Source organism: Symphalangus syndactylus, chromosome 9, assembly GCF_028878055.3.
Source record: "Symphalangus syndactylus isolate Jambi chromosome 9, NHGRI_mSymSyn1-v2.1_pri, whole genome shotgun sequence".
NCBI lineage: Eukaryota > Metazoa > Chordata > Mammalia > Primates > Hylobatidae > Symphalangus > Symphalangus syndactylus.
In genome coordinates, this window is record NC_072431.2 from 89,612,116 (window position 1) to 89,625,100 (window position 12,985).

A 12,985-nucleotide genomic window follows, 5' to 3' on the forward strand; every position below is an offset into this window, starting at 1 on the left:
AAGCCTACACAGTCTGACACTCAAAAAGTGCCAATAGCATGTCTTTGTCTTTTCTGTATACATACATACAAACACATGCACATACATGAAGTTTTTTTTTTGTAATTGAAAAATCAAACACCAAATAGTAGAATGTAATTAAAATGGCAGCTTACTGATTCAGAAACAGAACTATTCAAGTGTAGACCTAGATTCAGTTATGATAGGATACCATGACCCACATGATGTTATCAGGATTCAGTTTATCTCCTTTCATCTGTATTGGCTTAATTCTCAAAAAGACTCCTCCTTCATCCTCACAAGATGTCAGAAGCTCATGAGGTACCTAATGCCAGGTTAAAATCCAGTAGTAACTAGTGAGAGTCTTTCCTAACATGGTCCAAATCCTGGGATTCACTTTAACTGGACTTGCTCCATTCATACCCATCCTTCAATCAACCACTGCAATCAGAATGACTTAGGCCTACATCATGCACTTCATTTCTAGAGCTGTAAGTGGACCCATACTTAGACTGTGTGGACTGAGGAGAAGTAGATCCCATACAAAATATTAGGTCTGGTACTGAAAGAAGAAGAAACAGGTGATGGAGAAACAAACAGCAACCACCCACTGCGGTTAACATCTTGGCTGGCTAACATTCATATACAATTCTAGTGCTAATATGTATATCTCTCTGTCTCTCTCTCTCTCTCTGTGTGTGTGTGTGTGTGTGTGTATGTAGAGAGAGAGAGAGAGAGAGTGTGTCCCACATCCATATATGACATATGTAATATACTCACTCAGTCTCCCAGAAAGAAAAAGTAAAATATCATTTGATGGTTTCACCCCACTTCAAGTTTAAGATTAATGGGTGATATGCAGTTCTCACAAGGTACCCAACATGCCCAATATACAATGGTGGAGAGAGAACAAAAAAAACAGGGTACGATGGGAAACATTAGTAATCATTGATTCAATGCATGTATCAAATTCTATTTTATTTACCTATGTATTTCTACATTGTCTGGAACATAGAAGGTACAATAGTATTTGCTGAATTAATGAATGCACACACAGCTGGACAGGAATGGAAAGGGCTGCCTGTCCCAGCAGGAGAATGAGTTCCTTGCCCAGCTTGTCAAGTTCTTCCTACTCTTCCCTCTAAGAGAATGGCTCCTGTCCTCTGCCTTTATGGCCACCTTTTCTGCTTTTGGTAGAATCCTCTTGGTCTTTTGTTTTCTGTGACCATATCTTGACACGGCACTGCCAAAACTGTCCCCATTATTAGCCTGTTTTTGTTGTTGTTATTGCTGTTGTTTTTGACAACATTTCTTAGACCTCAGGGTTTTCTTACAGACTAAACATTCATAGACAATTCCTCCTACGAATTGTCTGGCTCCTCCTTTAGGAACATTTGAGGTCTTACCTAGTTTCAAATACTGAACTCCATAAGCCGGTCTCCAGATATCTTGTTGAGTCATGATCCTTGAAATTGGATTCCAGCCTGAGAATTTCTGTTTCTCAATGATAAGACCGGTGCTGTGTCCATCCCTGAAGTCTTTCCCTTAGTGACCTTCGACTTTGTACTGCCCAGAGCAATTTGAAACAATAGTTGAGGTAAGAAAACTCATCTGGCACTCAGGCACCAACCAGCCGCACCTTAAGAATGTGGGTAATTATCCTCTGTCACGTAGGGAACAAGATGTGCTCAGCAGTGATGGGAAAAGAAGTTAGCCCCACATTCTAATGGTATTTTCCGATACAATCCCTACCTTCCTGATTGGGTTTGCACTAATTTATGATTACGGTAAGAATAAACTTTTCCAAACCTGCAAAATTCCAGATCACCCAATTCTCATCTTATTTTACAGGGTTCATGCAGAAAGGCATCTCTTAGCCAAATTGTACTTTCCTTTCTCTCTGATTTCAGATATAGAAGGTTCAACATAGGCTTGTCTAATTCTGGTGGGACCTTTATTGTGACTTCTAAAAGGCCACAAAAGGCAGGCATGTGTTTCAATATCCTGAATTTCTCCTCCAAATTCCATAATGCAGCAGCCTCTACAGGCCTATGGTTTGAGGTCTGAGATGTAGCAGTGTAAGATATGGCTACACTACCAAGCAACATGAAACACCAACTTCTAAGCTGTGAATAGGGGTTCTCAGTGCCTTCCACTCTACTTCCTCAGCCTAGCATTTTCATATTTTAAGATCTAATATTTATTATACTCCTGACAATGATTTCTGTGTAAAGATCTTATCCTTGGTAAAGTCTCTAGATATGAGGTATCAAGCATAGCCATTAATTGGGTGACAAAACTAAAAAGCCCAGGAGAAGACCCAGCTTTGTAGAGGGCTGAAAAGAAGGTCTCATCAGCCTTGTCCTAAAATGCATTGAGCATGTGGCAAAGGAAATGTAACTCGACTTTGAGTGATGTGTGTCACTCTTAGGACAAACATGGAACCCTGTCCAGACATTAGGGACTGAAAGAGGGGAAGGGGAAAATCCCTAGACAAAAATTAGATACGTAGAAGTGGTGTTGTCTGAGCTAACTCAAGAGTAAGCTAAAAAAAACTGAAAAAAAAAAATCTTCACTTAATAGCATCTTTAGTCTCATTGTCAAATGCCATATTTTTGTGATAGGATTATTGTTCAGCAGATATTTATTTATTTCCCTTTCTCGTGTGGGTGAAATTTGTTTTCCTGACTCCATTGATGCCAGACCTGGCCATATGATTTTCTATAGTGAATGGAATGTTAGTGGCCATGACATGAAGAGGTCTTCCATAAGCTTGTGCATTTCAGTTTGGCTCTTGTGCTTTGGTAATCACCATGAGAGAAGCATACTGCAGATAGAGCTGCCCCTTTAGCCTGGGCCCCAGAATAAAAACACATATAGCAGATCTGAATCCAGCCAGCCCACGGCCTGAAGCAAAGACAACTAGATGAGTCCATTCTAGACCAGCTGAACTGCAAGTCAGCATGCAAAATAGTGAATGGGAAGAACAAATGCTTGTGTTGTCAGCTACCAAGCTTTGAGATTATTTGGTAGGCAGCATTATTTTGGCAAAATCTCATTAAGACATTCTTGTAGTACATGCTCTGGAATTTCTTTCTAAAAGCAAAAATGCAGTTGGAACATGAGACAAGGAAAATTATCTTGAAATTGAATTTTCATAGCAAGGGTACTGTTTTATTTAGATTGTATAGTTACTTTGGGTGGACTAATGGAAATTTGGGGGACAATGTGATGTTCTTAGTTTTAAGATGTACAATTTTTTTCCATTTTAACATTTCTTTTTTTTTATTATACTTTAGGTTTTAGGGTACATGTGCACAATGTGCAGGTTTGTTACATATGTATCCATGTGCCGTGTTGGTTTGCTGCACCCATTAACTCGTCATTTAGCATTAGGTATATCTCCTAATTCTGTCCCTCGCCCCTCCCCCCACTCCACAACAGTCCCTAGAGTGTGATGTTCCCCTTCCTGTGTCCATGAGTTCTCATTGTTCAATTCCCACCTATGAGTGAGAACATGCGGTGTTTGGTTTTTTGTCCTTGCGATAGTTTACTGAGAATGATGGTTTCCAGTTTCATCCATGTCCCTACAAAGGACACGAACTCATCATTTTTTATGGCTGCATAGTATTCCATGGTGTATATGTGCCACATTTTCTTAACCCAGTCTATCGTTGTTGGACATTTGGGTTGGTTCAAAGACTTTGCTATTGTGAATAGTGCCGCAATAAACATACGTGTGCATGTGTCTTTATAGCAGCATGATTTATAGTCCTTTGGGTATATACCCAGTAATGGGATGGCTGGGTCAAATGGTATTTCTAGTTCTAGATCCCTGAGGAATCGCCACACTGACTTCCACAATGGTTGAACTAGTTTACAGTCCCACCAACAGTGTAAAAGTGTTCCTATTTCTCCACATCCTCTCCAGCACCTGTTGTTTCCTGACTTTTTAATCATGGCCATTCTAACTCGTGTGAGATGGCATCTCACTGTGGTTTTGATTTGGATTTCTCTGATGGCTAGTGATGATGAGCATTTCTTCATGTGTTTTTTGGCTGCATCAATGTCTTCTTTTGAGAAGTGTCTGTTCATGTCTTTTGCCCACTTTTTGATGGGGTTGTTTGTTTTTTTCTTGTAAATTTGTTTGAGTTCATTGCAGATTCTGGATATTAGCCCTTTGTCAGATGAGTAGGTTGCAAAAATTTTCTCCCATTTTGCAGGTTGCCTGTTCACTCTGATGGTAGTTTCTTTTGCTGTGCAGAAGCTCTTTGGTTTAATTAGATCCCATTTGTCAATTTTGGCTTTTGTTGCCATTGCTTTTGGTGTTTTAGGCATGAAGTCCTTGCCCATGCCTATGTCCTGAATGGTACTGCCTAGGTTTTCTTCTAGGATTTTTATGGTTTTAGGTCTAACATGTAAGTCTTTAATCCATCTTGAATTAATTTTTGTATAAGGTGTAAGGAATGGATCCAGTTTCAGCTTTCTACATATGGCTAGCCAGTTTTCCCAGCACCATTTATTAAATAGGGAATCCTTTCCCCATTTCTTGTTTCTGTCAGGTTTGTCAAAGACCAGATAGTTGTAGATATGCGGCATTATTTCTGAGGGCTCTGTTCTGTTCCATTGATCTATGTCTCTGTTGTGGTACCAGTACCATGCTGTTTTGGTTACTGTAGTCTGGTAGTATAGTTTGAAGTCAGGTAGGGTGATGCCTCAAGCTTGGTTCTTTTGGCTGAGGATTGACTTGGCAATGCGTGCTCTTTTTTGGTTCCATATGAACTTTTAAGTAGTTTTTTCCAATTCTGTGAAGAAAGTCATTGGTAGCTTGATGGGGATGGCATTGAATCTATAAATTACCTTGGGCAGTATGGCCATTTTCACACCACACCTATTCCAAAATTGACCACATAGTTGGAAGTAAAGCTCTCCTCAGCAAATGTAAAAGAACAGAAATTATAACAAACTGTCTCTCAGACCACAGTGCAATCAAACTAGAAATCAGGATTAAGAAACTCACTCAAAACCACTCAACTACATGGAAAGTGAACAACCTGCTCCTGAATGACTACTGGGTACATAATGAAATGAAGGCAGAAATAAAGATGTTCTTTGAAACCAATGAGAACAAAGACACAACATACCAGAATCTCTGGGACACATTCAAAGCAGTGTGTAGAGGGAAATTTATAGCACTAAATGCCCACAAGAGAAAACAGGAAAGATCCAAAATTGACACTCTAACGTCACAATTAAAAGAACTAGAAAAGCAAGAGCAAACACATTCAAAAGCTAGCAGAAGGCTAGAAATAACTAAATTCAGAGCAGAACTGAAGGAAATAGAGTCACAAAAAACCCTTCAAAAAATTAATGAATCCAGGAGCTGGTTTTTTGAAAAGATCAACAAAATTGATAGACCGCTAGCAAGACTAATAAAGAAGAAAAGAGAGAAGAATCAAATAGATGCAATAAAAAATGAAAAAGGGGATATCACCACCGATCCCACAGAAATACAATCTACCATCAGAGAATACTACAAACACCTCTACTCAAATAAACTAGAAAATCTAGAAGAAATGGATAAATTCCTCGACAAATACACCCTCCCAAGACTAAACCAGGAAGAAGTTGAATCTCTGAATAGACCAATAACAGGCTCTGAAATTGTGGCAATAATCAATAGCTTACCAACCAAAAAGAGTCCAGGACCTGATGGATTCACAGCCGAATTCTATCTACCAGAGGTACAAGGAGGAACTGGTACCATTCCTTCTGAAACTATTCCAATTGATAGAAAAAGAGGGAATCCTCCCTAACACATTTTATGAGGCCAGCATCGTCCTGATACCAAAGCCTGGCAGAGACATAACCAAAAAAGAGAATTTCAGACCAATATCCTTGATGAACATTGATGCAAAAATCCTCAATAAAATATTGGCAACCCGAATCCAGCAGCACATCAAAAAGCTTATACACCATGATCAAGTTGGCTTCATCCCTGGGATGCAAGGCTGGTTCACCATACGCAAATCAATAAATGTAATCCAGCATATAAACAGAACCAAAGACAAAAACCACATGATTATCTCAATAGATGCAGAAAAGGCCTTTGACAAAATTCAACAACCTTCATGCTAAAAACTCTCAATAAATTAGGTATTGATGGGACGTATCTCAAAATAATAAGAGCTATCTATGACAAACCCACAGCCAATATCATACTGAATGGGCAAAAACTGGAAGCATTCCCTTTGAAAACTGACACAAGACAGGGATGCCCTCTCTCACCACTCCTATTCAACATAGTGCTGGAAGTTCTGGTCAGGGCAATCAGGCAGGAGAAGGAAATAAAGGGTATTCAATTAGGAAAAGAGGAAGTCAAATTGTCCCTGTTTGCAGATGACATGATTGTATATCTAGAAATCCCCATAGTCTCAGCCCAAAATCTCCTTAATCTGATTAGCAACTTCAGCAAAGTCTCAGGATACAAAATCAATGTACAAAAATCACAAGCATTCTTGTACACCAATCACAGACAAACAGAGAGCCAAATCATGATCATGAGTGAACTCCCATTCACAATTGCTTCAAAGAGAATAAAATACCTAGGAATCCAACTTACAAGGGATGTGAAGGACCTCTTCAAGGAGAACTACAAACCACTGCTCAATGAAATAAAAGAGGATACTAACAAATGGAAGAACATTCCATGCTCATGGGTTGGAAGAACCATTTTAACATTTCTAAAACCAGGATGTGTTATAAAATCAATGTGCATGTGGCATAGTGGCATATGATGGCATTTCTCCATGTCCTGAGCCCCACTGCCTATGGTGTGTCCATCAAAGGTCGGATCCATCCTGGCTAACATGGTGAAACCCCGTCTCTACTAAAAATACAAAAAATTAGCTGGGCATGGTGGCACGCACCTGTAGTCCCAGCTACTCGGGAGGCTGAGGCAGGAGAATCACCTGAACCCGGGAGGCGGAGGTTGCAGTGAGCCGAGATCGCGCCACTGCACTCCACCCCAGCGACAGAGGGAGATTACATCTCAAAAAAAAAAAAAAAAAACAGTTGGATTCAGCAATTCTGTAGTCAGGAAGGATGGTGAAGGATAGCAGGAGTTGGCAGGACTGGAGCAGTCAGATCAGGGGTGTATTCTCGGACAAGTGCATCAAGTTTCTAAACAGCATCATTAAATATTGATGGAGTACAAGTTGACTGACAGCAAAGTAGCATTCTATTGTGAAAACTAAATAGTGAATTCCACATTGCATTATGGTGAAGTTGGCTTTTTTTTTTTTTTTTTTTTTGGAAATGTTTAATTGCCTGAACATGTAGTCTTTCAGAACACAGACTACTGTGTCATGTAGTAATGAAGCAATTGTTTTTAACTTGGAAACTAAGAAAAATTCTTACAAAGATGGACACATCTTGACTACAAAAATGGTATCAGCACAGGTCCGTCTAGGACAGGAAATTGCACAGTATAAGTTAATGATAGATGGAGTTTCTCAGGACTTGCCTTGTGAATGTTGGCAATTGTCGACCAAAACAAAATTTTATTTTAGTTTATCTGATATTAAGCTGCTCTTTTTTATTATACTGAGTCAACAGTTTCAGCTGCTAAAGTTTTCCCATGGAACAATGTTATAATTGGTTGGATAATTGGGAGTTGTGTTCCTGACCAAGGACTCAGCAACAGATAAATCATAGATATAACTAACAAAATGTCATACAAGCAAGATACAACAACCATAAACCTCTAAAATCATCTGAATTAGTAAAATTTTGACCCCAGTACCATAAAATGGGCAAGAATTTAAAAATAACACATAAAATACAGGCCTAATGTACCATAAATCTGGCCAATCTAAATTAATAGAAAGATAGGTATTGTAAACATTGAATTAAAACTTTTGTAGGATAATGTGTAAGGCCTAGTTCTTCAAGAAAAAAAAGCAAGCTGTCACAGTAAGTTGAAGTGAAGCATCCTTTATTCCTCAATAAATTTCAGTGCAGTAAATTTGTCATATAAAAGCCAATAGTTTCTTGAAATGCCAGACCTTGGGGAAGAGTGCTTAAGACAAAATACCAATAGGCCTTAAATTTAAATTTTCAACATTTCCACCAATCTTCGTATACGATTAGCTGGCACCTGTGCACACACACTTGTACATCCACACACACACCATGCCCTCCCTCCTGCATGAGTTCATAGTTACTACAATTCCTTCAGGATGTGAACTCAGGGATGTAAGAAACAAGACCAAGAAAACTGCTTTTCATGGTTCCTTTATACCGATGGTTCTTAACTAAGCATGATTTGCATGACATTTGGCAATGTTTGGAAACATTTTTGGTTGTCACTAATTGGGGTGAAATTACTGGCATCTAGTGTATATAGACCAGTAATGCTGCTAAACATCCTACAATGCGCACAGGACAGCCCCCACAACAAAAAATTATCTGGCCCCAAAGTGCCAAAGTTGAGAGACTTTTTTTTTTTTTTTGAGACAGAGTCTCACTCTGTCACCCAGGCTGGAGTGCTACACCCAGGCTGGAGTGGCGCAATCACAGCTCACTGTAGCCTTGACCTCCTGGGCTCAGTTGACCCTCCTACTTCAGCCTCCCCAATAGCTGGGACTACAGGTGTGTGCCACTACACCCAGCTAAAAATTTTTTTAAAATTTTAATCACTATACAATTGTTCTTGTAGCAGCTCTCACATAGAAGATTTTAAAATAATGTCACTGACTTTGAACTGTACTCAAAGTTCAGAAGAGTATTTTCAAAACAGCAAGTACAATGTCTTATAATCTAGAACTTAGATACAATTTTTGGTGGGTTGTATTGTTTGTTTGCTTATTTTGTAATGTTTTGCTTTGTTTGTTGTTTATCTTCTTAGTTCTTCTGAACTTATCCCACCCCGGAAGCAATATCAGGAAAGTCACCCACGGCTACTTTGGGATAAGTATTCAGAAAGAATGGAAAGTTATGCCTGTCAGCCATGGTGAAGGGAAGGGAAATGAAGATGGGAGGGGGCACAAAGGTTTAAATTAATAAAGCCCAGATTTCTTTTTAGTACCTATTATCAGAACCTCTTCCTTCTCTGAGTTCTATTTCTTTCCTGAAAACACAATCCAGTGCCAGGATGGTCTTTACTACTAACAAACCAATCAAAACTTTCTTTGTAAAGCCATTTTGACTTTTCCTGGGGCCTACCATCATTTCTATATGTAAAAGCCAATCACAAAATACATGCCAAATTAGTGTATATATTTTGGATTTGTTGTGTGCTATGGGCTATGCTGGGTACTGGTCATAGAGAGGTATAGGAAGTGTGCTTCCTGCTTTCCATAAAGGGGAACATGGGGTGACCATTATTATTAGCACTTATCAATGGATGCAAGTGCAGAGGAACCAAACAGAGCAAAGGCTGACCGGATCTTCCAAAGTCACCAAAATAACACTGTCGGAGAGGTCACTGGAATCCTTGATCAGTACTAGACACATAGGCAGGCATTCTTACTTCTCATTACTTCCCTTCTAACTGCCATTATGTCCCCTCTCTGTTTGCACTGCAGCACACTTTGTAAGCATGGATCAACTTTCAAGCTTATGTCATTATAAAAATGTTCCATATTTTTGCAGGCAGGCCTTGTAATATCTCTTGACCCAGCACATGATAAGTTAACTATTTCCTGTAGATAGCAAGTACCAACCTAAGTTTATAATTCTTGCTACCCTCCATTAAAAGTTAATCTTCTCAGACTGGGCATTTTGCCATCTTTCTTCTATTTTGACCTAACATCTGTCATCCCTGGTCTGAGTCTTCCGTCTCCAGCTTGATGTGCATTTCTGGTTAAGCCTGAGATTGCTTCCTGTCTCCAGCTATTCCTCTATTCCATGGATCCTTCAGAGAATCCTTCTTTGTGTCCTGGTAGGTCTTAGGAAAGCACTTTCCATGTTGAAAACCAAGAAGGAAAAAAAAGGAAAGAAACCAAATCCTACATCTAGGTCAAGGCAAGAGTAGCTGGATTGGATTGCAGTTTTCCAACTCTGGATGTTCTCCCTGTTGCCACCAGCTTCCAACAAGGAAAATGAAAAGTGAATTAGCCTGTTGAACCCCAACTCAAGAAGTCAGCAGGTAATGTGAGCAATTTCCTGGAAGATGCCCTTGGATGAGGCCCTGTCTAACCAAGTTGCTGTTTTTAGACTCAGACACGTTGGCTCTAAAAGCCGCCACTCGGTAAGGAATTTCGTACAGATGAATTCACTCTTCTGCAAACCTTCCTGATAAAGCCACGAGATGAGTCCAAACTACCTCATAACCTTGGAGCCGGTCTGTCTGGAAGGGGCCAGAATAATCAGACAAGTGGAGTAGTTGAAATCTCTCATTAAATATCTGGAAGCAGGTAATAATGAGAAAACAGAATTCCAGATGAAGTTACACAGAATGAAAAGCCAAGCAAAGGCCGCCGTTAGTGAAGGAGAACTCCAATGTCTAAGAATAGCCTCCCCTGTAGTTCTCTCTTCCCTGTGACATCAAAGGAAGGTCTGCAGCCCACATCTCAGTTGTATTCATGTTTCATTGCATCTAGCAACCAATTTTGACTGTCAGAAAATACAGCACCTTCAGTAACTAAACATTGGCCCACAGCCCATGAGCAGGAGCCTAGCGAATCCCGGGGTGACATGTAGCCGTGCTTCAGAGCAGTAAGTCAAAGAGACAGGTGGAGGCACGCACTGTTTGGACCAGTCGCACTCAGAAACCAAACATCATGTGTCCAGCAGCATGGCTCCCAGGTTCTTCCAGGATCACCAAGTGATCTACTGTTTTCCAGACCTTGGCCTGTCCTTGGCAGAGCTCCGGTCCAGGTGACCCGAGAAGGAACTGTTGATTTTGGAAATGGCTGAGACTGTATTTCTGCCACAACAGATTGGGTCTCCACTCTCTTTTACTTAATAAAATTTTATGATTGTGCTTGCAGTATACATGCATTGTAGAAAAAGCACATCACAATAAAGTGGGGAAAAAACCGTAAATGACCACCCAGAGAGAGTCTTGTGGGTATTTTAGAGTATTGCACTCTGAAGATTTTCTTCTGCATATGATGTATCTATGCATACTTTTCAAAAATGAAACCATACCATCCATAATCATTTAAAAAAATTTAAATATAACATACATACAGAAAAGCTCATGTACACATGTAGAACTCAATAAAATCCATATTACTTTGTAAGTTGTATTTTCTTTACTAAGTCTTCATGCTTTTCTGCAGCTATAGATATTCCACTATGTTTAATAGCCACATGGTATTAAATTGTAAGAATCTTCCAAAGTTTATTTAACCAATTCCCTGATTCGATATTACTATGAAAAATCTGGTAGCTATATATTCTGCTGTTAACTATTTTTATATTTTTTATATTATATGGTATTACAAATTCCTAGGTGAAGGAAAAGAAGTGCTGTACCAAAGCCTATGCAGATTTTAAAGCTTATGCTATATTTGGCCAAATTGCTCTTTGAATTATTTCTAATGTTGCCTTTCTTTCCTCATACTTTCTAAACATTGTGTGTTATTAATTTTTAAAATATTTCCATTTGATAGAATAAAGTGGTATATTATTAAGTTTTAATTTGTATTTCTTTGATTTCTAGTAAACTTCATCTACTTGTGGTCTATATTTTTTTTTTTTTTTTTTTTTGAGACGGAGTCTCGCTCTGTGCCCCAGGCTGGAATGCAGTGGCGTGATCTCAGCTTACTGCAAGCTCCCCCTCCCAGGTTCACACCATTCTCCTGCCTCAGCTTCCTGAGTAGCTGGGACTACAGGCACCCGCCACCACGCCCAGCTAATTTTTTGTATTTTTTTTTTTTGTAGAGATGGGGTTTCACCATGTTAGCCAGAATGGTCTCGATCTCCTGACCTCGTGATCCGCCTGCCTCAGCCTCCCAAAGTGCTGGGGTTACAGATGCGAGCCACCGTGCCCGGCCGGTCCATATTTTTAAATGGCCGTCCTGGTGATGCCTTTCCAATTTTTCTGTTAGGTTGAGGTTGGAAGTGAGTATTTTTCTTACCAATATGCATATACATCTTACAAAAAAAAAACTAGATAATTACTTTTAAACATTGTAAGTAATGAAACTGGATCCTTATTTACTAATGTTTAGAATTAAAAGGTGAGTATTGACTCCCCTCATAAGATAAACAAATTAACAAACTTTTCTTGTTACAATATCTCAATTTTGGTGAGGATGATGTCAAACTTATCTTAGATTACAGCTGTATAATGCAGTGTGTCTCACGCATTGTCAACAGCCTTGCCTCATCTTTATGCAATTCTGAGTTAAAGATCCCTCCAGAATTAACAGAGTGGTTAAGCGAATGGGCTGTGATATTAAACAAATCTGGATTCAAGCCCTTTCTGTAACCTGCTAACCGTGTGATATTAGGCAATATACTTAATCTCAGTTTCAGTTTTTTCAGCTGTGAAATGGGAAGAGTAATAACACCTACTTCATAGGGTCTTTTGTGAGCGTTAGATGAGGCAATGCATATAAAACCACTAACAGTTAAATGTTAACTACATTTAGGCACTGCTTTACAAGGCTAGCGCCTGACAGAATGATAACTCAGTAAGTGTTGGCTATATTAAATGAGTATTATTATACCTGTTATTTATGGGCCTTGTCTTGCAATTAGAATCAGGAATTCAAAGCCCAGGAAGGTAAAAACTAGATTAAACACCACCCCTTATAGAATTATGTTTCAGGGATGTTGACTTCTGTCTGGGAATATAACACATAACACAGCAGTGGGTGACCTCAGTCAGGACATTGATACTGCATTTCTGAGCTAAGAAAGAGTTTAGAAGTCAGTGAAGTTCATGATTCTGAGGCAGAAACCCAAGTCCCCACTCAATCTTCTCTCTATCTCTGTCTCTGTCTCTCTGTCTCTCTCTCACACACACACA